This window comes from Budorcas taxicolor, chromosome 2, assembly GCF_023091745.1.
Source record: "Budorcas taxicolor isolate Tak-1 chromosome 2, Takin1.1, whole genome shotgun sequence".
Classification (NCBI taxonomy): Eukaryota; Metazoa; Chordata; class Mammalia; order Artiodactyla; family Bovidae; genus Budorcas; species Budorcas taxicolor.
In genome coordinates this window covers 100,301,184-100,328,033 of record NC_068911.1, presented here as the reverse complement: position 1 = coordinate 100,328,033, position 26,850 = coordinate 100,301,184, and the positions used below count along the sequence as shown (strand labels likewise).

The 26,850-nt window shown below is 36.4% G+C and overlaps 1 protein-coding gene across 1 annotated transcript in view; it reads right to left on the bottom strand.

Annotated features, from left to right (window-relative positions):
* Window positions 1–26,850, bottom strand: part of LRP1B (LDL receptor related protein 1B) — a 1,834,206-nt gene that overhangs the window by 825,964 nt on the left and 981,392 nt on the right. The window lies entirely within an intron of this gene.

The following is a 26,850-nucleotide window of genomic DNA, read 5'->3' as shown; positions in this document are numbered from 1 at the left end:
AAAGAATTTAATGAGGCATTCTGCATTCAAATTCAATTTATCAATTAATAATTCATACAATGCCCAGAAAACACTATTACTCAAAAACTGATGACTAAATTATAGGCTATATTTTGTAGGTAAGCATCAACAAGAATAAGAAAAGATAAATGTTAGGTATTTTTATCCTGCCAGGCTACTCTGTCCATGGAATTCTACAGATAACAATACTGGATTGGGTATCCATTCCCTTCTCCAAGGAATCTTCCAGATGCAGGGATCAAACCTGGGTCTCCCACATTGCACGAAGATTCCCTACCATCTGAGTCACTAGGGAGGTCCAATATATGTCAGAATAATAATGGAAAATGTGACTATAATCAGCAATATTATGCATTAATATCTAATATTATGAGATGTAATAATCAGAATCTCCCAATACTATTGTAAAATAAAGATTTTAGTAAATATTTTCCTAGACTGAGGTTTTGGTTTTGCTTTGTTTTTGGAATAACTGCATATCCACATGGAAAAGAACTGAACTTTGATCTTAACACCATATGCCAAAATTAATTCAAGATAGATCACAGACCTAAATGTAAGAGCAAAACACATATATTGTATAAAACAAAGCAAAGGAGAAAAACTTTTGTGACCTTGGGACAACACACAAAAAGCATGAACCACAAACTTAAAAAGTGATAAATAAACCTCAGAAAATTAAAATATTTTGCTTGTTGAAATAATTAAGAAGATGAAAAGGCAATATACAGCTTGGGGAAAAAAATTGCAAAGCATATATCTGACAAAGGACTTCTAGCCACATCTAATTAAGAACTTTTACAACTCAATAATGAAATAATTCAATTTTAAGGAACAGAAAAAAGATCTGTATAAGTAGTTAACAAATAATGGCCAATTTGATTGATCAATAGGGAAATACAAATTAAAATCACAGTAAGATGCTTCTATACACATATTAGAATTTCTTAAAAAGACTGAAATGCTGAGTGTTTGTAAAGATATGGTACAAGTGGGACTCGCATACATTGCTAGTGGAAGTGCAAACTAGTGCTCTCCTGGAAAAGTTTGTCAGTGTTTTAAAAAATGTAAATGTGCAGCTACTATACAACCCAGCAATTCTACTCCTACGGGTTTTCTTAAGTGAAATAAAAATATATGTCTACACAAAGATTTGTACACAAATGTTAATAGCAGCATTCTTCAAAATAACAATAGAAAGAACTCAAATATCTATCAGCTGGTCCATGTATAAACAAAACATGGCATATGTATTAGTCTAAAGTTTTAATGTAGCAAATTTATTGTGTCTCTCATGTAGCTATAGCCACTCTGGTAGCTCAGTGGTAAAGAATCTGTCAGCCAATGCAGGAGATGCAGAATTCAATCCCTGGGTCAAGAAGATCCCCCAGAGAAGGAAATGGCAACCTACTTCAGAATTCTTGCCTGGGAAATATAGCCAGCTATTAATTTATATTTATAACAATAATTGTCTTGCATCATTATAAAATTGAAGCACGTGTAGGTGAGTTGCCCCTTACCTAATGAGCTGATTTGGTAGGAATTATAAAAATAAAAATAAACAGAAACTTCAAGTAACTAGAGTTGGGAGATCAAAAGGGAGATGTTTCACACCTTGCAGCTATAGGAAAGCCTAACAGGAAGGAGACTCTTCTTTCCTAGGGAGAACTCAGGCAAGGAAAAGCCATGGACCCTTTGTTTACTTCAGCCCTCTCAACTTCCTTTTCTCTCTATAAAAACATCTCTTTTTCTTGCAATGAGGGAACCTGCACATGGCTTACCATGGCTGTGGAATCCCAATTGCAATTCATTACTGATCCCAAATAAACATCTTTGCTGGAGAAATATCTCACACTCAATTTGTCAACATTTGTCACCATTTTGGTGGCCCTGGCAAGGACCAGAGAAGAAACCTGACGACTCCAGGACTGGGGAACATACAGGTGCAGTACCCACTATGGAGTCTTTTTGTCGCTCACTGCTTTTCCTGCTGACCCTGGAGTTTAAAGGCAAGTGTTTCTCTTGGATCCAAACTCGCACTCTTTTCTCATGTGAAGCTCTCCAGGCTTTATTCAGAATCTGCTCAAAGTTTTCATCTTTCTGGTTAAGACTTTGTTTTGTATGTGAGTACCTGTTTGGCACTTGGGTCTGATTTCAATATCAGACTGTTGCACTGAAACTGGCCTATTCCCTTCAGAACAGGGGCTGCTGCTTCTGAAGCTGGCTAACCTTCAACCCATTCCTTTGAAAACAGGGGTTCTCTGCAACAGTGCCAGGATTTTCAGCCTTTGGCCTATTCTTTTGAAAAGACTATTCTCTGGAAACTGTCTGAAAAAGCCTTTAGCCTGGATCCTTTAAGCTGTTTCCTTTGAATTTGCTGGGATTGTCTTGCAAGCTGTCTGAATTGAACCACTTGTGCTGCAAGCTGTTTAAGCTGTTTGAAAGAGGTTCTTTACTCTAAAGGAAAAACCTCAAGGAAATGAGAACCCAACCCACTTATCTAAGTATTTTGAGCCCCTACCTCCCCCAATTCTTACAGGGACTCAGGCCAATTTGATGTTTAAAACCCATGGTCCTTCCTCATGTGATGTGAAAGCTGCTCAGTCATGTCTAACTCTTTGCGACCCCTTGGACTGGAGCCTGCCAGGCTACTCTGTCCATGAAGATCTCCAAGCAAGAATACTACAGTGGGTAGCCTATCCCTTCTCCAGCAGATATTCTTGACCCAGGAATCAAACTGTGGTCTCTTGCATTGCAGACAGATTCTCTATCAGCTGAGCTACCAGGGTTTCTCACAGGCATTTCTAAATAAATGGACCAATCTGACCTAAGGCACTTTAAAATATGATTGACCATTATGGGTAACTCCTGAAATCACAAAATTTAATTTCCTTAAAACCCAACTGGGCTACAATAGCTTAAAATTTTCCAGAATTGACTGGAATGCTTATTTCAATTGGCATTTTGAGGTTTCCCAACATTATCAAGAGACTAAAATTGCCTTTCTGCAAAATAAGATCTTAAAATTCACCCAGGAAAACAAATGATTAAAGAAAGATAAAGCAACTCTCAATGCCCCAAGGTCCTTCTTCCTTGGCTTATCTCAGGCTCCACCTTTGGTGCTATCTTCCTCCTTCCTTTCTATGCCTCCGCTATACTCTCAATCCCCCTATACACATTCTCTGGACAAATTTCCCATTATCTCTGAAACTCTTCCCATTCTCTTTTCTTCTGAACTTGTCAGAGCATACTTCTTTCAAATAAGCCTTTTGAGGATACAGAGGCTAAATCTTTAATATCTTATATTCCCTGGACTAAAGCTGAGCTGTGAGGCATAGTCAAAGACTTTCCCAAAGTAAACAAACATCCTCACACTTTTGCTGAGGAATTTAATATAGCCATTCAAACTTATAAACCTGGTTTATCTAACTTACATCAGCTAGTTCATCTGCTCATCAGTGAAGGCCAGGCCCAGCATTGGGTGAAAACTGCTGATTGAGAAAGTCTTGAAACATGCTCAGGATTACAATCAGAACAATCTGCTATCTTATTATGTGATCAGGTTCAGAAAACTGCTAAGCAACTGCACCAAGTAATTCCTAGGGCTTTTCCAAAGCCTGTGGATCAGAACAAAATTCAGGCTTGCACACAGATTCTGATCAATCTGTTCATAAAAATCACAACTGACTTCAGACTTTTTAAACAAAATTCTGATCTTCCTTCGAATGTTGATTAACTTCACTAGCTTTTAACTCTATATTAATTGTGGATTGAAATGAGATCTCTTCCTTCTAGTAAAAAGTATCACAATTGTCAGCTACAAATTGGTGATGGCCAAGGAAATTCCCCATCAGGCTCTGTGAAATCTGAACCCTGTGCTGCTGCAGCTGTTGATCGGTTGCAGCCCTAAAGGAAGTTCAGGGTGGAGAGGGAGGAATTCTGTGCTTCAGGGAAACTGGTGGAACAGGCTTTACAGAATTAGATATTTTCAGTTAAACTGACTTCATGATCCTAATCCTTGCATTCTCTCATAACTAGAAAAGACCTTCCAGGTGACATCAGCTCCTCATGACTAGCAGAAAATATTTAGCAAAATATGTGCTAGATTGCACTGAACTCCCCTTTCACCAAAATATTATATATTGACCTCTCCCAATGCCTCTTTGGAGTAGTTTCTCAGAGCTGAGATGCTGTCTCCCAGGTTGAAGTCCTCATTTTGTCCCAAATAAAACTTAATTTGCAACTCTTACATTGTGCATTTTTTTAGTTGATAAGATGAAATGGGAAACTTATGTTCACTTCAGATTTAGTTAATCTGACAAAATGGCTTCCTTTTACTCTATATGAATCACTTCAAAGGAAGACCTCAAAAATTATTGTAATTGTCAACTCCAACAAATGAAATCTCCTAAACAAAACGAAAATCCTCTTAGTTTTTGTTATTATTGCATAGAACCAGGACATTAGAAAATAGATTGTTACAAATATAAGTGCTGAAGATATCTTACACCCTCTAACCAGCTTTCCAACATACAGCAGTTCTCAGTGGTGGGTCTCTTTGGAACTAGAGGGACTCTTCCCATTCCTCCCTCTTTATTGCCTTGGAGAAACATTTTTCCAATGAGAGGATAAATATCTTTCAGTCCTATTTGATACCATACTCTCAGATCTCAAGCTCACCACCATAAAACAGCCCTACTTTGGAGTAATAAAACAGCTCAAATAGTGAGGATCTCTAATAAACCTCAAGAAGTTCTGAACATATTCCCTTCTGTTTAGCCATTTAAGAGATACACACCCTTTTCTCCTTAGTTCCTCTTGGTGTTTTGTAGTCTCTAAGTCATGTCCAGCTCTTTGTGACCCCAGGGAATATAGCCTGCCAGGCTCCTCTGTCCATAAGATTTCCCAGGCAAGAAATACTGGAGTGGGTTGCCATTTCCTTCTCCAGTAGATCTTATCAACAGGGATCAAACTCATGTCTCCTGCCTTGGCAGGTGGATTCTTTACCACTGAGCCACCTATTCATTTATTTGGCTGTAAGTAAGTAAGCCCCTATCCATTTATTAGGCTGAAACTTCTTAGACAAGTATGCCAGAATTTCTTTCTCCCAAAAGGGGAAAATAATTCCAGGAATTGACAGTGTCATCAAAGAACCAACCAAGTGAATTAAATGAGTCTTTGACATCTTTTATTTGCTATCTCTGTTGGTACCAGACCTGATTCTGGAAATATTGATCATTTGTCCCTATTGAATCAGCTATCACTTTCTTTAAGGGCAAAACCTCCAACTGATGTTTACAAAATTCATAGTGTATCCCATCAAAATTTAAAACAGAATCCTCAATACTTCTTCCTAGAATTAATCAATACCCTACAGGTAAACCTTCAAGGTATAAAGCCAATAATGGAACAATACAGGCTCAAGGCCTCATTATCCCTGTACTAGCCACTGTAACACTCCATTTTACCAGTGAGAAAAACGAAGTTCCAAAGGTGGAGTAGTAAACAACACTGTTATCCTTCAATACCTCATTATTCCTCTCATAGGGTACTTTCATCCATTTCCAGCAGAATAAAGTTCTTCACTGTAACTAATTTTCACAGTGCATTCTTTAGTATTCTAGCTGATGAAGATAGCCAACACGTCTTTGCCTTTGGTTGAGAAGGAAAAATAAATCACCTGGACAGTAATGCCTCAGAGTTGTATTAAGAGTCCTTATTTACTACAAATCCTGAAGGCTGATATGAATGATATAAAGTTCTCCAAAGGTTTTACTTTGCTGTGATATGTGATTTGCTTCTTTGCCCTCCTTCTCAAGCCTCTTTCTCAGGAAGGCAGCTTCAACTTAATTAAGCTTTTAGACTTAAAGGGACTTAAGGTTGCCAACAAAAAACGATTATAGTTTGCCCAAACCCTGGTTCAATATTTTGGCCATCCAGTACCAGAACAAGGGCTATACTTAGATCTAGATACACTTCATGGAACTTAGGACACCTAAAATCCCAAACTAAGGGCAACTTCAAGGTTTTCTTAGGCCAGTTGCTTATTGTTGAAATTGGATTCCACATTTCTTATGTTTTAAAACTAAGTTTCTTTAAAACAAAAATTCTTATGTTTTTTTCAACAGTAACAACCTCACCCAATTTTGTGGGAAAAACTGGATGACATAGCCTTCAAGGCTCTAAAGGAGAGCTTGATGAATCCACCTGCTTTTGGGCATCCTAATTATCGGATTCCCTTTTACTCTTTTGTATGGGACAAGAAAGGGAATAACTTTGGGGTACTCACCCCAAAACTCAGGGACCACCATCTGCCCATTGGGTATTATAGCCAGCAACTGGACCCTGTGGCACATGGATACCTCTCTTGCCTGAGAATCATTGCAGCCACTGCCCTTTTGGTTAAGGCCACTGAGAAAATTGTTGTGGAGTGTCCTTTAATTATCTTTGTATGTCATGAAGTAGAAGTCCTCCAAGATTCTCACCACACTCAACATTTCTCAGCTAGCTGCCTCATATCCCAAAATGTCCCTTTGTTATCTGTCCTGCCCATAACTCTTTTACATGATAATAACTTTAATCTGGCTACTCTTCTCCCTTCTGTCACCAAGATGTCCTTCATGACTGGTTAATGTTGATAGACAACCTCCTGACTCCCTGTAATGAAATGATCTGAAAGAAACTCCATTGGATAATGTTGACTGCTCATGGTTCAATGATGGTTCTTATTTAAAAGGTGACAATGACAAATACCAGGCTGATTAAGTTATTATAACTCCTTTTGATATTGTTAAGGCAGCAGCTTTACCTATGGCTACTTTGGCCCAGTAGGTTGAATTACATACTCTTACATGGGCTTGTACTTTAGTCAAGGACAAAACAGCCAGTGTTTATACTGATAGAGATATGCTTTCAGAGTACCTAATGATTTTGGAATGTAGTGGAAGCAATGTTCCTTCCTTATTTCTAGTGGAAATAAAATTTAAAACAGTACCTATGTTCAAAAATTATTGAACACAGTAATTTTACCTGCCATTTTAGCTATTATTATGATTCTGGGGCATGTTAAACTTGGCTTTCTGGAAATTAAGGGAAATCACCTTACTGATATTTCTGCAAGGAATGCTATCCTTAAAGGGACCAACAACAGCCAAACCTCTGTCATTATCCAAAGGGATATTTCCTCAAATGATACTTCAGAAAAAAACTGGCTATAGAAGCCTCAAAATTGGATTCAGTAAAAGGAAAAAACAAGATTGGAAATGTGACAATTGTTTGTTTGGGAAAAAGAGGAAGGTATGGTTTGAATCAAATAACTCAGTCCTATCAGAAACTCTAAAAAACCCACTTCTCATCACAGTACATACACCAAACCAACGGTCTATTGACAAAATGATGAATAAATATTGTTAGGGAAACCTTAACAAAGCTGCAAAAAGTGCTTACATCAATTGTCCTAGTTGTCCAAAGTATACCCCATGGAAGACCTTGTACTGCTTCAAGATATTTTAAAGTGCCTACTGGACCATTCAAAGTCTAGTAGATGGATTTCATAAACTTCCTCCATCTCATGGATATAAATATATTTACATCACTGTCTGCATATTTTTCCACTGGACTGAAGCCTTCCCCTACAGACAGGCTACTGCATTTTCTGTGGCTAAAGTCCTTTGTCCTAAATTGCTTCAGTTTTATCTGACTCTTTGCGACCCTATGGACTGTAACCCACTAGGCTTCTCTGTCCTTTAGATTCTCCAAGGAAGAATACTGGAGTGCATTGTCATGCCCTTCTCTAGGGGATCTTCCCAAATCAGGGACAACCTGCGTCTCCTACATCTTGGGCACTGGCAAGTCTTTTAGGGAAGTGAAAGTGCAAGTTGCTCAGTCATGTCCAACTCTTTGCCATCCCATGTACTATACGCCCATGGAATTCTCCAGGCCAGAATACTGGAGTGGGTAGACTTTCCCTTCTCCAGGGGACATTCCCAACCCAGGGATCGAACCCAGGTCTCCCACATTGCAAGAGGGTTCTTTACTAGCTGAGCCACAAGGGAAGCTCTCTTTTAGGGAAAGATTACCCCTATCTGGAGAAATTCCTCTCAAACTTCATAGTAATCTGGGAACCCAGTTTTAAGGCCAGATGCTTTGATAAGCCTGTAATGTTTGGCTGGTTTTTCACCACTTTCACTATGCTTACAACCCTCAATCCTCATGTTTAGCTGAGCACATTAATAACATTTATTGCTACCAACTAACAAAATTTGTAAAGGTTGTCTAAATACCTTGGCCAAAAGCATTGCCATTGGTTCTTTTAAATGTCAGATCCACCTTTTTTGGGATTCATAAACTCTCACCCTTCGAGAAAGTCCTAGGCTGCCCTATGTATTTGGTTCCTGCTTTTATTTCATCCATAACTGATAAAAGGAGACATAGTCTAGTATTACAAAGGACTTCTTATTTCCATTAAAAATAACCATATTTTGGTAAAGCAGTCATTTCACAGTGTGCCCTTAGGAGAAAAAGACTTGTAACTTAGAGATTTTGTCTACTGGAAAAGATACTGCCAGAAGCATTCTCCTCAACCTCATCAGAAAGACCATACCAAGGACTGCTAACCAGCCCTTGTGCCACCATACTTTAAGGACAGACTCTTGGATTCATGTGACAAACCTAATGAAGTCTGTGAACCCTGACTGAATGTGCACATCACCTGGTGACCTGAAAGTAAAGATTTCCCAGAATTGTGAGGCAGTTGTTATCTAAAAACACAACTTTCCAAAGACATGTTTGATGCTGACATAAAGATTCAGATAATCTACAATGTCCAGGATCTTGAAAATGTATGGACTTTAAATTAAAAAAAAAAAAAAAAAATATCCCTCCAGACCCTCCTTGTTACTCACATGTGACCTAAGGTTTCTAGTCTGAGACACTACATCCAGAAATGGTCCTTCCTGACACGGAAGGGCATAAAAGCCACTGAAACTAGAAAACCTGACTGTTGATCAGTTATGCTTTCAGAAAAAGATCTTAATCAAAGGATACAAATGTAAAAAATAATAATAATAAATAGAATTCTCAGTTAAATACAGTTGGGAGAGCTCTTATATCCTGCAATAATAGTAGAGCCCAGTTGGAGAATAAAGACACTTCTTTGCTGGAAAGAAAACAGCCAATGAAAATCCTTGGACCATTTTTGTTTTACTACAGCCCTCCCAAATTTCTTTTCCTTTCTATGAAAGTGTTATCCTTCCCTTCCTATGTGAGAACTTGCACATTGCTGACCACAGTCACAGACACTATATTGCAATTTCCTGCTGATCCTGAATAAACCCATTCATCTTCATTGGAGAAACATCTGTAAGTCAGTCAGTTTCAGGCCAATAGGATCATGTGGTTATGAGTTAAGATTAGACTGAGTTAAGGTCAAAGGTAATAATAACACTTCTATCACCAAGCCAGCCACCTAATCTTTTGAGATCTCTATTTGTTCACCTGAAAAGTAGAGCTCCCTCAGGGTTATTGGAAAGAATAAATTGGATATGTGCAAATGATTATTTTCCTTACAATTTTGTTATTATTTTCTATGATATATACTGAATAATTCATCACTGATATTTTAATTTATTTTAAGACTTTCAGCAACCTATGTCAGGTGATACAGTATTTTAAAGATGCATGAAATGGACAGGCTTCTACTTCCCAAGTATTCTTAAACTAGTCATGCTGAAATAATGACAACAACAACAACAAAATGATAAAAATGATCCCTACTGAAGTAAAAGTAAAGAAGTTCTGTTGGTTGAGAATAAGAATTCCAATTTACCCAAAACCTCATTTCCAAAATTAGCTACTCCTAAGAACACACAATAATCACACACAATTTAAAGAGAAGGGGCAGAATTTAGATTGGCCTTGAAGTCTCTTTCAGAAACAACACTTTCTTTGTCTATTTTCCTAGGCATCCAAATTATTTTGACTTGGGATATACAAAGTCTTCATAATTTAATGAAATACTGGGTGCAAAAACATAATCAATAAAGATGGCAGAGTCTGTGAACATTTAGGTAATATATATGGAATGTGATAAAGCCACTTCCTGCCACATTTAATTGGGTATTTGCAGAATACCCTATTTATATGAGTTAACTATTAGTGTGTTAAAGAAAACAGTCAGTTGTAGCGGACAGTCAGTTGTAGGGGACTTTAAAAAGGCAACTTGAAAACTGTGTGATTTTGTATTCAAGAAAAAAATGAAGACAAGTCAAATGAAATTTGAAGGTTTTTTCAGCGCTCCAAGTAAATCTATGATGAAGGGAGCAACTTCCATACAACAGTGAATGGCCTTTGGTTATTTATCCTAGCACTTAACTTTCCATGAAAATAAAACTAAACAAGTTTTGGTCAGCTTAATTTTATAACTTGTAATATGAGCTCAACAAATAACATATAAAAGCTGAGCTTCAGGTGATTCTCACTCAGTGATTCCAAATAATTAATAAATAACGGAAGGTATACCCTATTGATTTTTTTGTACATTCTTTAAATTAAGAGTTGAAGACTGGCAGCTCTGATATTGAATCTATCCCTCGGTATGTTTACTTTGGTAAACATACTATTGACCTTTCTAAAAATTGAAAGATTTCCTATAAAAAGCTAGCTTTTCCAGATTCTTAAAAAGTAAGATTCTTAGGTTAGCACTCTCACAAGGTAACAACTATTGTCTGTTTTATATAGAGCTGGACTGAATTGTATTAATGGTTACCTGTTATAATGGAGAGACAAAGATACTCCTTTACAATTTACTTTTTTCTGTACTGGATATTTTTTCCTTGCTAGAGGTGGGCAGTGAGGCAACTCCTAATTCCCTTTTGTTTTTCAGTCTACTTCTGAGAAACTGTAGGAAAGATTTTACTTGACTCTTGCTTCAATATTAATACTAATTTTACTGTCTTGTATATTGGTTTTTCTGCTTTATGAGTAATTTCTATGAATATTTGTGAACAGCCCTAAATTCATCTCTCTCTCTTTGCAATAGCTTTTTAGAATTTAGTGTCAAATTTATGGATCATTTTTCATGATATGAATTTGTTCGGACCAATCTCACTCTCAGATTTATTTATGTTACTAATCCTTATCCTGACTTTGTTTGAGACTGTCCTCTTTATAACCTTTAACTTTTCCAGGTTATAACTTAGATCCTTTCTGGAAATGATCAGCTCAGTTTAGTTCAGTTCAGTCACTGAGTCGTGTCCCACTCTTTGCAACCCCATGAATCACAGCACACCAGGCCTCCCTGTCCATCACCAACACCCAGAATTCACTCAAACTCGCATCCATTGAGTCGGTGATGCCATCCAGGCATCTCATCCTCTGAAGTCCCCTTCTTCACCTGCCCCCAATCCCTCTCAGCATCAGAGTCTTTTCCAATGAGTCAACTCTTTGCATGAGGTGGCCAAAGTACTGGAGTTTCAGCTTTAGCATCATTCCTTCCAAAGAACACCCAGGGCTGATCTCCTTTAGAATGGACTCGTTGGATCTCCTTGCAGTCCAAGGGACTCTCAAGAGTCTTCTCCAACACCACAGTTCAAAAGCATCAATTCTTCGGCGCTCAGCTTTCTTCACAGTCCCACTCTCACATCCATACATGACCACAGGAAAAACCACAGCCTTGACTAGTCAGACCTTTGTTGGCAAAGTAATGTCTCTGCTTTTTGATATGCTGTCTAGGTTGGTCATAACTTTTCTTCCAAGGAGCAAACATCTTTTAATTTCATGGCTGCAGTCACCATCTACAGTGATTTTGGAGCCCAAAAAAGTAAAGTTTGACACTGTTTCCACTGTCTCCCCATCGATTTCCAGTGAAGTGATGGGACCAGATGCCATGATATTCGTTTTCTGAATGTTGAACTTTAAGCCAACTTTTTCACTCTCCTCTTTCACTTTCATCAAGAGGCTTTTTAGTTCCTCTTCACTTTCTGCCATAAGGGCGGTGTCATCTACATATCTGAGGTTATTGATATTTCTCCCAGCAATCTTGATTCCAGCTTGTGCTTCTTCCAGCCCAGCATTTCTTATGATTTACTCTGCATATAAGTTAAATAAGCAGGGTGATAATATACAGCCTTGATGTACTCCTTTTCCTATTTGGAACTAGTCTGTTGTTCCATGTCCAGTTCTACTGTCACTTTCTGACCTGCATAGAGGTTTCTCAAGAGGCATGGCAGGTGGTCTGGTATTCCCATCTCTTTCAGAATGTCCCACAGTTTATTGTGATCCACACAGTCAAAGGCTTTGGCATAGTCAATAAAGCAGAAACAGATGTTTTTCTGGAACTCTCTTGCTTTTTCCATGATCCAGCGGATGTTGGCAATTTGATCTCTGGTTCCTCTGACTTTTCTAAAACCAGCTTGAACATCAGGAAGTTAACGGTTCACGTATTGCTGAAGCCTGGCTTGGAGAATTTTGAGCATTACTTTACTAGCATGTGAGATGAGTACAACTGTGCAGTAGCTTGAGCATTCTTTGGCATTGCCTTTCTTTGGGATTGGAATGAAAACTGACCTTTTCCAGTCCTGTGGCCACTGCTGAGTTTTCCAAATTTGCTGGCATATTGAGTGCATCACTTTCACAGCATCATCTTTCAGGATTTGAAACAGCTCAACTGGAATTCCATCACCTCCACTAGCTTTGTTCGCAGTGATGCTTTCTAAGGCCCACTTGACTTCACATTCCACGATGTCTGGCTCTAGGTGAATGATCATCCCATCATGATTATCTTGGTTGTGAAGATGTTTTTTGTACAATTATTCTGTGTGTTCTTGCCACCTCTTCTTAATATCTTCTGCTTCTGTTAGGTCCATACCATTTCTGTCGTTTATCAAGTCCATCTTTGCATGAAATGTTCCCTTGGTATCTCTAATTTTCTTGAAGAGATCTCTAGTCTTTCCCATTCTGTTCTTTTCCTCTATTTCTTTGCATTGATCGCTGAAGAAGGCTTTTTTTTTTTTTATCTCTTCTTGCTATTCTCTGGAACTCTGCATTCAGGTGCTTACATTTTTCCTTTTCTCCTTTGCTTTTTGCTTCTCTTCTTTTCACAGCTATTTCACAGACAGCCATTTTGCTTTTTTGCATTTCTTTTCCATGCATATGGTCTTGATCCCTGTCTCCTATACAATGTCATGAACCTCAGTCCATAGTTTATCAGGCACTCTATCTATTTGATCTAGGCCCTTAAATCTATTGCTCACTTCCACTGTATAATCATAAAGAATTGGATTTACATCATACCTGAATGGTCTAGCGGTTTTTCCTACTTTCTTCAATTTAAGTCTGAATTTGGCAATAAGGAGTTCCTGATCTGAGCCACAGTCAGCTCCTGGTCTTGTTTTTGCTGACTGTATAGAGCTTCTCTATCTTTGGCTGCATAGAATATAATCAATCTGATTTCGATGTTGACCATCTGGTGATGTCCATGTGTAGAGTCTTCTCTCGTGTTGTTGGAAGAGGGTGTTTGCTATGATCAGAGGGCTACATAAATAAGTAAACATAATAGTAATACACAAGGAAATCTTGAGAAGAAATAACACATTTTGCATTTAAAATGACCTACTTTTGAAACATTTTGTTAGCTTTAGTAAAATTAAATCACATAGACCAAATTCTATTCCATATATTAATTCCTCTCTCATCTTTTTTTTTTTAATGATAATTTTGACTCAGAAATGTCAGTAGTAATGGGAGGAATTCCATGTTACACGAATAATTATTGTGAGGGTGATGCTTTGCCTCTTTTAAACATTTTGGACTTAGTTTCAAAGATCTAGTTCTTTTGAATTATTTCCTCAACAATTAACTCAATGACTTAATGGGAAATTCTCAAGAAGATTAAATAAACTTAGAAATCTAAATAGAAAAACCTATTTCAAAAAGAGACTTGTGAAATATAAATCGCTGCTTGTGGAGAACGGATTGCTTCTCCTGATCCAGGAATATGGTAAGTTTACATATAGAATCATAGTCTTTAGCTCAATGGTATATACAGCTGATAATAAGTTATAACTACACAGATCAAAGCATAATCTATGAAGGGAGAGCAAGCTGCTACTGTTTGTGGCCTTTTAAAACTGTATTTGCCTTGTTTTGCTTTGCTTGGTATTGTTTGGTTTATCCATTTGTGCTTCATAAGTGAATACACTCATTCATTTTATTATTCTAAATAAACATTTATCTTTTAAATTTACATACAAAAGTGATATTTCCTTGAGGATTTTCTTTCCTTCTGTCTTTTCTTTTTTTCTCTCATAAACTATCCATATCTAAACCTCTGTGAACTGGTATACTATCTATTAAGAGGTATCACAAATAGCCATATTACATCAACTTTAAAATAAGTATATCATCTGGAGAAGGAAATATGATATACTATCATAAAACATTCAAATCTGAATGGTGAGTCAATTCTCCTTTAGATTGCCTTCTTATTTACATTTCATCTATTAATGTCTCAGATGTCTCTCTGAGAAGGTGATATCTGAGATAACTTTCTTTAAGTCTCATTTTATTTCAAAAAATACATATTTATCTAGGATTGGATTTCTTATTCTGTTATTTCTAGATTCAAGAGATTTAGAGGTAAACTTTAGGAATTCATAAAAGATCTCAGAAATTATACCTGATGCTTTGCTGCTTTTTTTCTCTCATGAAAGACATCCAAGAGCTTTCCTTTACTCTTGTGGAAGACTCTAAAAGGAATGTGGAGACCAATTTCACACTTCCCTATTTCTTTTTCATCTATTCCATATACCTTCCATGTAAATGGCAGTTTATATTACATTCAATTTTACTTATATTTCAAATTATATAAAATTGGATTAAAACTCAGTTGGGAAAAAAAGTATTGCCTAGCTGCACCTTATCATTTAATTAAACATAAATAAATAGAACTGCTTATTGAGAACAACCCATTTTATAGAAACAGAAACGTTGCTTGTGGTTATACATATGATAAGCAGCAGAGATGAAATTTGAGCCCAAACAATGAACTTTAGAGCCTTCTTTCTTTACCACTGCCCCATTAAAAAAACAATTATACAAGGACATAAGCTAGATTCATCTAGAAAGCAGTAAGTTCAATAAGAAAATGGATCAGAGTAATGTTATATGCTGGTGGTTCAGATGGTAAAGAATCCACCTACAATGCAGGAGACCTGAATTCAACCCCTGGGTGGGGGAGATCCCCTGCTGGAGGAAATGGCTACCCCCTCCAGTATTCTTGCCTGGAGAATCCCAAGGACAGAGGAGCCTGGCAGGGTCCATGGGGTTGCAAACAGTTGGACTTGACTGAGCGACTAAGCATATACATACACACACAATGCTGCATAGGAAAAAAAATACATTGCTTCTGAGTCACAATTCATTAGCCATTGCTAGTCACATTGTGTTGGGCCCTCTCGTGCTGGTCCCACTCAATCACAAAGTTTCCAGGAAGTATAATCTTACCATGTTCCCAGATAAAGGAAGACATAGAAATATACTATGTACATATTTAATGATTACCATGAGTGACTTGGGTATAAAGGACATCGTGACAGGGAGAACAGAGACGTCTCTCTGAGAAGGTGATATCTGAGATGAGACCAAAATGAAGGGAAAGAGCCAGCCACACATATTAGGATAAAGAGTATAGTAGGTGAAGGGAATGGCAAATGCAAAAACTCAAAGCAGGAAACATATTTTGTTCTGTAGTTGGAGAAGAAAGTGAATAAGGGTGGATTAGTGAATTGAGATCTGAGAGATAGGCAGGGCTGGATCTTGTAAGGCTTTATCAACATCTATGGTACAATAAGCTCAACACCTATCTTTTAATTAGAGATTTTGAATCAGAGAAGTGATGATGATATAATTTAATCTCCATTATTGAATTCTCACTGGCTGCTGTGTGGAAGAAAACGTGGAAATAGGAAGATAAAGTTAATGTCCAGAAATGGCTTTTTCTGCAGTCTAGGTACAAAATGAAAGGCATAGTTTCTGCCTTTGAAAAGATCATAAAATGGTCTGCATGCAGGGAAGTAGGTGATGTATGTAGTTGCAAAGCAATATCCTACATGATTTAAAAAAAATTTTTATTGAAGCATAGTTGATTTATAATGTTGTATTAGTTTCTTCTGTACAGTAAAGTGTATCAGTTATACATATATATATATATATATATATACCCCTCTTTTTTTGGATTTAAGTCATCAACTTAGCACATAGGTCTCCACAGAGCATTGAGTAGAGTTCCCTGTGCCATACAATAGGTTCCTCATTAGTAATCTATTTTATTTGTAGTAGTGAATATATGTCAATCCCAAGCTCCCAATTCATCCCACCCTCTTTTTCCCCACTTAGTGTCCATACATTTTTTTCTGTACATCTGGGTATCTCTTTCTGCTTTGTAAATAGGTCCATCTGCACCATTTTTATAGATTCCACATATATATCCTCAGTGACTTAGTAGGAGAGAACATTTTGAGAACATGCAGAGGGGAAATCGAACCTGGACTTGGGGATTTCAGAGGAGAAATTCTCATGACGGAGGATAAGAAGAGTTCCAAGTCATGACTGAAAGTCAAGTAGAGGTAAAAGTGGAATGTGATGAAAAATATTCTGAATGAAGTCAGCAGCATTCATAAAATTCTGTGTTGTGTGTGATAGGAGGAGGGAAAAAAGAGAAAACTAGAGAAGAAAGCAGAGAACTTAGTGGTTTTATATGCAATGCTAAATGGTTTGGATTTAAAGGCAATGGGAGTCATGGAAAGACCTGCTGCTAGATTCTGATATGCTAAGATATGTAGTTAGTATCCATCACTTTGGGAGCATTTAGGCAATAAGTAGAAAGGGAGAAGTCTCTGAGATTCCAAAAGTTTACAATTGATCTACATATGGAGATATATGTGTATCTATTTCATTTGCCGGAAAACTCAGCCTTTATATTAAGTCATGTAGACTATTAAACACACACACACACACTCTTTCTCTTTCATATTGCTCTCCTTAATTCATGCTACCTTCTCACAATCAATTAAAACTACTCCAAACCTATTTCTCAATGTCTGTTAAGCTGTTGTTTAGAAATGCTACCCCTTCTGCCAGAAAATAGAGAAAAAAGTCATGGAGTTTTATCTTCTCTTAACCCCCTTGCCAAATGAAATCAGCTTCTGTTAACAGTTGTTGATTTTCCCCTGGATGGAATGTTGCATTCCTCTAAGGAGGCTGTGATGGCCATTCTAACCTGAGTTCCAAGCATCTGTGGTTCCCCAGAGCCCTAGCTGCTTAAGCTTCAGGGCTTGGCACTCAATCTATCTTTGTAATATGGCTTGTCCCAGTGGAGTGTTAAAATGATGACTATGTTTATATGCATATACTCATGCTGTTTTACTGTTATGTTTTCATGTTGCTGATGCTGGTTATATTTTAACTAATGCAATTTTATTGTATTTTTGCCCCAAAGCTATTTAAACTAAGCATACAATTTAGGGGAATCTAATAAATAAATAAACGCAGAACTCTAGAGGAAATGTGGCAACTGATGGTGGAATTTATACCAATATTTAAATGAATTCATTATGACTAAATATTTGCAGTTAGAAGACTAGCAAGTATACAGAGACAGAAAGGACTTTTTCTTCTCCTATAAAGTAAAAAATGAAAATCAGGATTGCAAAAGTTATATTTATACTATGCTTTTCTTATTCAGAATACAGTTTTTTGATTTATAAGCAATGTTTAAGTGTTCCTGAGAAAATAATTAAAACGATATTGTGAATTTAGTGGATTATTTAAATTGAGAGTCCAATCCAGAAGAAAACAAAAACAAAAACCTTTGTTTGTTTTAATGGAGTTTAACTTTGGAGAAGGAAATGGCAACCCACTCCAGTATTCTTGCCTGGAAAATCACATGGACGGAGGAGCCTGGTGGACCATGGGGTCGCAGAGTCAGACACGACTGAGTGACTAACATACATACATACTTTAACTTGTAATTTGTTATAAAATGCTTTGAAAATTAAAAAAAAAAAGAGTGCTATGTGCACAAAGTTTCCTGCATATCTGATAATTGTCATGTGTCCATTCCTGCTTGCTTTCTGGTTTTTCAATGACTCACTGTGTATTAATTCCTGTACCTATGGTAGCAGCTGGCTACAGATTTCTAGGTATTCTTCACCTGCCTTGAAACTATTGAGAATCAGAGTGGCAGCTTGTCAATTGTTTCATTTCATTTACCAACAGGGTGTAAACATATGCTTGTCCTGTTTCTCAGTGAGCCCTTAACCACTCCCTAAAGTGGGTAAGCTGTCCTTGGTTTCTAGAAATCCTTAGCAATGGGTGGTTGTTTAAACCTGTCTACCTACCTGACTAGCAACTGCGTTGTGACTGTTGGAGGTATCTGTCCTGCTCTTCTCCAGCTAATGTGGGATGAATTCCCCAGGGACTACTGCAGCCCAATGGCTCTACAGTCCCTTATATGAACTAATAATGAAGTCAAACTTGGGGTGTCTGTTTGAAATCGATTTGTCCTCATCCATTGGACCTTGATGACTGCTTGCCTGTCATCTAGCTTATAGATGATTATTAATATCATAATATCATGGCCCTTTCCACCTTCCCATGCCAACACACTTCCAGGGCATGATTTCTGTGTTTTACTTTCTATTCCAAAAAGCATTTTTACCCATATGTGTAGTCTCTGCTGGAGATTATCTGGATAAGAATTTGGATCGGACTATCTAAACCACATATTAACATAAGAGATTTAATGAAAAATTTAATAATAAAGAGACTAGACTTCAAGTCTCTGATGCTTACTTTCTACGTCAGTTAGGAAAGTTGAACAGAGGGAAATGGAAAAAATGTGCGGATATCATGGCACAAATTCAATTATTATAACACTAAACTATTTCTAGTATTAAAATATATAGACATATAGAGACAAAAAATAATGAAAAAATACTGAAACAATATATGTTATTAAATATCTTCCAGGAAATTCAAGAGTTTATGAGAAATGTATGTAAAATAAAGCACTGTTTTTCAGTTCAGTTCAGTTCAGTCACTCAGTCATGTCCGACTCTTTGCAACTCCATGAATCGAAGCACGACAGGCCTCCCTGTCCAACACCAACTCCCAGAGTTCACTCAGACTCACGGCCATCGAGTCAGTGATTTCATCTAGCCATCATATTCTCTGTCGTCCCTTTCTCCTCCTGCCCCTAATCCCTCCCAGCATCAGAGTCTTTTCCAATGAGTCAACTCTTTGCATGAGGTGGCCAAAGTACTGGAGTTTCAGCTTTAGCATCATTCCTTCCAAAGAAATCCCAGGGCTGATCTTCAGAATGGACTGGTTGGATCTCCTTGCAGCCCAAGGGATTCTCAAGAGTCTTCTCCAACACCACAGTTCAAAAGCATCAATTCTTCGGCGCTCAGCCTTCTTCACAGTCCAACTCTCACATACATACACGACTACTGGAAAAACCATAGCATTGACTAGACAGACCTTAGTCGGCAAAGTAATATCTCTGCTTTTGAAAATGCTCTCTAGGTTGGTCATAACTTTTCTTCCAAGGAGTAAGCGTCTTTTAATTTCATGGCTGCAGTCATCATCTGCAGTGATTTTGGAGCCCCAAAAAATAAAGTCTGACACTGTTTCCACTGTTTCCCCATCTATTTCCCATGAAGTGATGGGACCAGATGCCATGATCTTCATTTTCTGAATGTTCAGCTTTAAGCCAACTGTTTCACTCTCCACATTCACTTTCATCAAGAGGCTTTTTAGTTCCTCTTCACTTTCTGCCATAAGGGCGGTGTCATCTGCATACCTGATGTTATTGATATTTCTCCCAGCAATTTTGATTCCAGCTTGTGTTTCGTCCAGTCCAGTGTTTCTCATGATGTACTCTGCATATAAGTTAAATAAGCAGGGTGACAATATACAGCCTTGACGTACTCCTTTTCCTATTTGGAACCAGTCTGTTGTTCCATGTCCAGTTCTAACTGCTGCTTCCTGACCTTCATAGAGATTTCTCAAGAGGCAGGTCAGGTGCTCTGGTATTCCCATCTCTCTCAGAATTTTCCACAGTTTATTGTAATCTACATAGTCAAAGGCCTTGGCATAGTCAATAAAGCAGAATAGATGTTTTTCTGGAACTCTCTTGCTTTTTCCATGATCCAGCGGATGTTGGCAATTTGATCTCTGGTTCCTCTGCCTTTTCTAAAACCAGCTTGAACATCAGGGAGTTCCCGGTTCACATATTGCTGAAGCCTGGCTTGGAGAATTTTGAGCATTACTTTACTAGTGTGTGAGATGAGTGCAACTGTGCAATACTTTGAGCATTCTTTGGCATTGCCTTTCTTTGGGACTGGAATGAAAACTGACCTTTTCCAGTCCTGTGGCCACTGCTGAGTTTTCCAAATTTGCTGGCATATTGAGTGCAACACTTTCACAGCATCATCTTTCAGGATTTGAAATAGCTCCACTGGAATTCCATCACCTCCCCTAGCTTTGTTCATAGTGATGCTTTCTAAGGCCCACTTGACTTCACATTCCAGGATGTCTGGCTCTAGATGAGTAATCACACCATCATGATTATCTGGGTCATGAAGATCTTTTTTGTACAGTTCTTCTCTGTATTCTTGCCACCTCTTCTTAATATCTTCTGCTTCTGTCAGTTCCATACCTTTTCTGTCCTTTATGGAGCCCATCTTTGCATGAAATGTTCCCTTGCTATCTCTAATTTTCTTGAAGAGATCTCTAGTCTTTCCCATTCTGTTGTTTAGTTCATAAGCACTGTTTTTAGTTCACTAAAAATGTAAAGTTTGGTATCTAGAATTCTACTATGAATATATTACTTAAAATGTAATATACCATAGGGATGATGAACTTCTACAATATCAATTTAAGTAAACAATGAGTTGAGTTGGCTATGTAAGTGAGAAATCTATTTTTCCATTCATTGCTGAAATTAACCATTCACTTTAAGGGACATTTTAGATATAAAATATGAAGTAAAATAGATTACAAAGTGGATATTCCATGTTAGGACTTTACTTCTTGGCTTTGATATATGACTGGCTTGCAGTAGATTCAAATATTTACTGGAAAAATATGACATTATTTAACTTTATATTTTAAAATTGTATAGAACGTCATTATGTAGAAAGAATATGTATAAGCATATACATGAGATAAATGTTGGAGGAAATATCAGAGAGTAAAATTTTAAAGTTACTATCTCTTCTCTATTTTGGCCTTTTCCTGTCCCCATTATTTTCTGCCTTGTCTCATAATAAGTTTGATATTTTATGAAACACTCAGGATTACAACTCCTTTAGAATGTGTCTCTACTTGAATTTTAAAAGCGGGTCAACAAACTATGACAAGCAGACCAATTCGGGTCCACTACCTCTTTTTGTAAGTAAAGTTTTATAATAACACAGTCATAATTGTATGTGCATGCATGCTAAGCTGCTTCAGTAGTGTCCGACCCTTTGCAACCCTATGGCCTGAAGCCTGCCAGGCTCCTCTGTCCAAGGAATTCTCCAGGCAAGAATACTGGAGTGGATTGCCATGCTCTCCTCCAGGGGATCTTCCCAATCCAAGTATTGAACCTGTGCTTCCTACAATGTGTGCATTGCAGACGGATTCTTTACCACTGAGCCACCAGGGAAGCCCACAGTCATAATCATCTGTAGAGAAATAGTATATGGCTTTTTTGGTGCTAAAACTGGAGCTGGATAGCTGAAATAGGCAAAATCTAAAATATTTTACTACAGCACTCTACAGAAAAGATTTGCTGACCTGTGTTCTAAAATGTTCTAAATTCTGCTTATGATTTCTAGAACATCCCATTAAGTGTATACATATCAATGTAGCAGCATGCTATACTGAAAGATCTGCATGCCAGTGACGTACTCCATACCAGGAAGATCATGGTAGATTAAGCTGATTAGGTTATGTAACAAAGTCATCTGTAGAAAAGATTGGGATTCAGACAATGACAGTTAATTTTCCTTAGAAAGACTGTGTGTACACAAATACCCAGCATGAAATAAATTTCCTCACAAAAAGTAGATGAATCTGGTCATTGCATTTTAGGATATAATATAAGTGCAAACTCAACTGATGCATCACATAAATAAAGCAATAAAAGCAGACAGTTCACATAGGCTCTGAAAGAAGCTAATTACCAACTGTTTTTTTAATGGGAAAAAGGCAAAGTTTTATCCTATTGGTTACTTTAGTTTCACAAAAGGTTGAGTACAACTCAATTATTGACAGGTGAATTAATTATTTTGTACATTATATATGTCCTTTGTCTCTTTTCTGTTTGTTTACTTACGTGTGTGCTTTCTGCTGAAATCCTCAAGTCCTATCAATTCACTGATCATTAACCACAATTTAGAACAAGGAAGCAGAATTTAAAGGCTGTGGAAGTTAATTTACTTTTGTCCTTATGGTTCAGCTCCATTAAAAGAGTTGGAAACAAGCTAAAATTTTCCATTAAAATTAGGTCTTCCTATTACCTATTGACTTTATTAATTATTCCTGCAAAAATAGAATGAGTTGTTACTTTGTTTAGTGTCAAAGTACATAATTATTGTCTTAATGTAGAAGCTAAATTTATCTAGGAATAAGTTTAGACCTATTACTAATTTTTGAAGAGTAAAAATGAAGATAAATGATTTCTTTCCATTTCTAGGAACGATTTTTTTCTAAGATTTTCTTTTTAAAATTATGTTTAGCTGATTCATTTTACTTTTCTTGATAATCACATTGCTAGGAAAATTACAGATTCTTAAAACAGTCTTTGCTATTAATTGATTCAAAAGTCTTGAGTTTTCTTTGTTTTTGATGTAAAAGTTGTCTATATTATTAAATTTAAAATGACCTTTAAAGAGCTATCTTCTCCTAGAAAACAAAAAAGAGGTTTCCTATGGATAAAATCCATTAATAATTAACATTGTTTTGATATCTCAGTGTTAACAGATTCTAAGCAAAATAAATCAATCTATGAGAGAATAAAGTTAAGCCAGAAAAGTTATATCTCATTGAAAACAGATACTATACCTCTCTAAAACTAGATGACATTTAGATTTGCTTTTAATTGCATTTTATTGGGTAGCAATCCATATTTTCATTAAAAGAGAGTAGTTTAAAATATTAGGACAGAAGATTATACGAATCTGCTAAATCCATAACATCATTTGATCATCCCCAAATTCAAATCCAATACTTAATTGTTAGCAAAGCTCAGGGCCTGAGAAATAATAGCAACTCTTTTTGATTGTGTGTTCTAGTAAAAGTGAATTGAAGTATATTTTCATGAAAGAAAAACAATACAGGTGACTGTGTACAGTATTTACTGATACTTTATTTCCTATGTGTTTAAGATTAAATTGTGGCACAAAAAACTTTTCTTATATTTCTGAAACTTACTATGTATTTAATGTAGACAAGAAGTCAAAAGATATTGGTTTTAATTTCTATTCTCTCTATGCTTAAATGAGTAACCCAAAGTCTTTAGCTAAATATTAAGTTTTATACCTGCAGTGCTCTGAAAGGGTTCAATCTCCCAGACAGGATACATGGCTTTTTGGTTGGCAGAACTGCCAGAACTTTCTGGGTTTTCCCCTAAGAACTTAACATCATCAATTGAATTCAAAAATCTCTCCTGAAAATGTCTTTATGTATCAAAAGATTCAATTTCAACATTTCTAACTTAGAACATTATTAGCTTCTTCTAGGAAGCAGCATCAGTTTTTGTTATTGCTATACACACATAAAGATAATTTTATCTAGCTGAATTTTTTTCTCTCATCTGCACAACAAAACTGAACTAAATGATCTTTTCATTTTCTTTCAGCTTGTTAGAATTTTTGAGTCTATGAGGTAAAACTTTTATGGCAGAGAAACCTAGTCTTGGGTGACTGAAAACACCGTATTGGAATGTCCCCAGCTATTCCAATGACAAAGTTCCAGAATCCACTCTATCAAGGAGAACTGTTGGGAGGAGGGAAGGGTCAGTGAGGGGGATGGAGACTAGAAACAAACAGACAAAAAAAGACAAATGTACTTCTTGTGATGATTTCATGTGATGGCCCAGGTCCCTTCTAGTGCTTTTTGGAAAATTTCATTGCAATGACCTATAATAAGGTCTCTCTTTTTCAAGTGATAATGAGTATACACTTAAGAACAAGGTAGTAATTATTCATCTTATACTTCTAGTAATTTCTTCTGTTTCCTCATCCTAGAGTTTATTTCCATGATAATATGCAAGGCTAGGTGCACTGATCTAATCATATACCTTTCCTTAATATAGCGTAGCCACTTTCATTTGCCTCATAAATCTTGGCAATTTTAGCTCAGGATTTGAATAAAATAAAATAGATAGGATGCTTTCCTTATATTTTATTGTTTTTACTTCTTTTTTTAATGTCCTCTATGTCCAATACATAGTAAGTTTCAGAAAGACAAGGAAAGTATTTTTTGGGGATCATACAAGTGTTACTTCATAGAGAGTTCGAAAAAAATAGAGTTATACTCTATAGCTGCAGAAGCAGATAGCTAGACACAGGGATAAAGAACAGTTACCCTTTGAAATTTCAACTGTGAAACCCTGAAACTCCAGCTGTGTAATCCTAGGTAAATGTCTTAACCTCTCTAAATAATCCTTATTCTGAGCATTAAATGGAATAACAAACATAAGAGTGTCTGACAATTTGTGGGAGACAAATTGGTTAACTCCTCCCCTTGACCCCATATTATCATAATGGAATCTCCTCACTGGCACTCACTGTTAAATTATATATACAAAACAGACTTAAACTTTCCTTGTCTTTCTGAAACTTACTATGTATTGGACATAGAGGACATAAAGAAAGAAGTAAAAAATAATAAAATATAAGGAAAACACCTTATCTATTTTATTTTATTCAAATCCTGGGCTAAAATTGCCAAGATTTATGGGATAAATGAAAGTGGCTATGCTATATTAAAGAAATGTATATGATTAGATCCATGCACCTAGCCTTGCATATCATCATGGAAATAAACTCTAGGATGAGGAAACAGAAGAAATTACTAGATGTATAAGATGAAACAAATAAGGGTTGACTCTGAGATATAACAGATTTTTGTTGTAGAAAAAAATATTCTTTAACTCAATAATTATTTACTGAACACTCACTGTATGTCAATTAATGCACTTGACTATGAAACTACAAAGATACAATTACTTTGTTCCCTCCTTAAACTGGGAACAAGAGTATAATGAGGTAAATGAATAAATGCATGAATGAATGAATGATGATGAAGCTCAAAGTAAAAAGAAGTTTCTAAAGCAGAAACAAAGTTAAAACAGTTAAAGCAAAAGAACATAAGCAAAACAGTTAAAGTAAAAGAAGAGAGGTATGTATGAGTATGTACACTAAGAATATTATATGCTCTACTCACTAATGGATTTTGGGACTTGTTAAAGAATAATAACAAGTTTATTTATAATAAATAAATAAAGACTATAATAAATCAAAATTGAAGGTCAATACAGACTAAATCATAAATTTGCATTTAATTTGTATTTGTGATACAAATAAGAAATCATACATTCCAGCATCACTCAGTTCATTCACTTAATGAAGCAGGTAGTAAATATTTCCTTTTTATATAGCCAAACAGAAGGCATTAAAGAATAATGACCATAAATCAGTGTCAAAGTCTTTCTCAAATAAAGAAAAATCCAGATATTTGACAAATATTTAGGTTCCATTTGGAAGAAATTGCAAAATTTAGACAAATCTATTCTAGAGAAAACCTGTTCCCTTCTCCATTAAGTACATGCTGAAATTACTTATTATATTTTTTATAATAATTGATGTGGGAGAATAACTCTCTAAAGAGACTACATAATTTTCCTATGTTAACTTTAGAAATGCCCTGTGTGAAATATGCTTGAGACAATTTCTAGAAAGGTATAAGAATGAAAGTTTATGTAACTCAAATGAATTAAACTGTCAATGAGATAAGATTAAAACTAAAATTTGGTATTTTATAGATGTGACATGTCCAGTGTCAGTTTGTCTGTCTCTCTCTCTTAAAATGATACCGCCAGAGAGGTAATGACTTGCAAGAAACAGATAAAATTCTCATTTTACTTTTATTCATGAAATACTTGCAGGTAAAACCGTTTTTTAACAAAAACCTTTCAATGCTTAATAAATGGCCAGGATTGAGCCTCTATAAAAAGTTCTATCATAACCAATTCTTTGAAAGCCCTGCCTCACTTATGTTTCCACTTGAAAAACTATTCACCCAGTAGCTACAAAAAGGTAATCATAGATATATGTACTAATCAAAGGATTCAGAATTAAAAAGAAACCAGTGCTAAATCAATGACAAACAAGCACTGAAACAAAGGAAGGAATCTGTGTGCAATGGATTGCTTGTATTCTACTTAAGCTTGTAGACTCTGTGTATATTCCTGGGCAGTGATTTGTAAAGATGTGTATTTTCTTTCCTGTGTGCTCAGTCATTCAGTCATGTCTGACTCTTTGCAACTCCATGGACCATAGCCCATCAGGTTGTCCATGGAATTTTTCCAGGCAAGAATACTGGAGTGGGTTGCCATTTCCTTCTCCAGGGGACCTTCCAACCTAGAGATTGGACCCATGTCTCCTGCACCAGCAGGCAAATTCTTTACCACTAGCACCATCTGTGAAGCCCCCCAGGGAGTTTGGAAGAGAGGAAAAGAGCAGCACAATATGAAGGAAGAAAGAGATGAGTGAACATTAATCT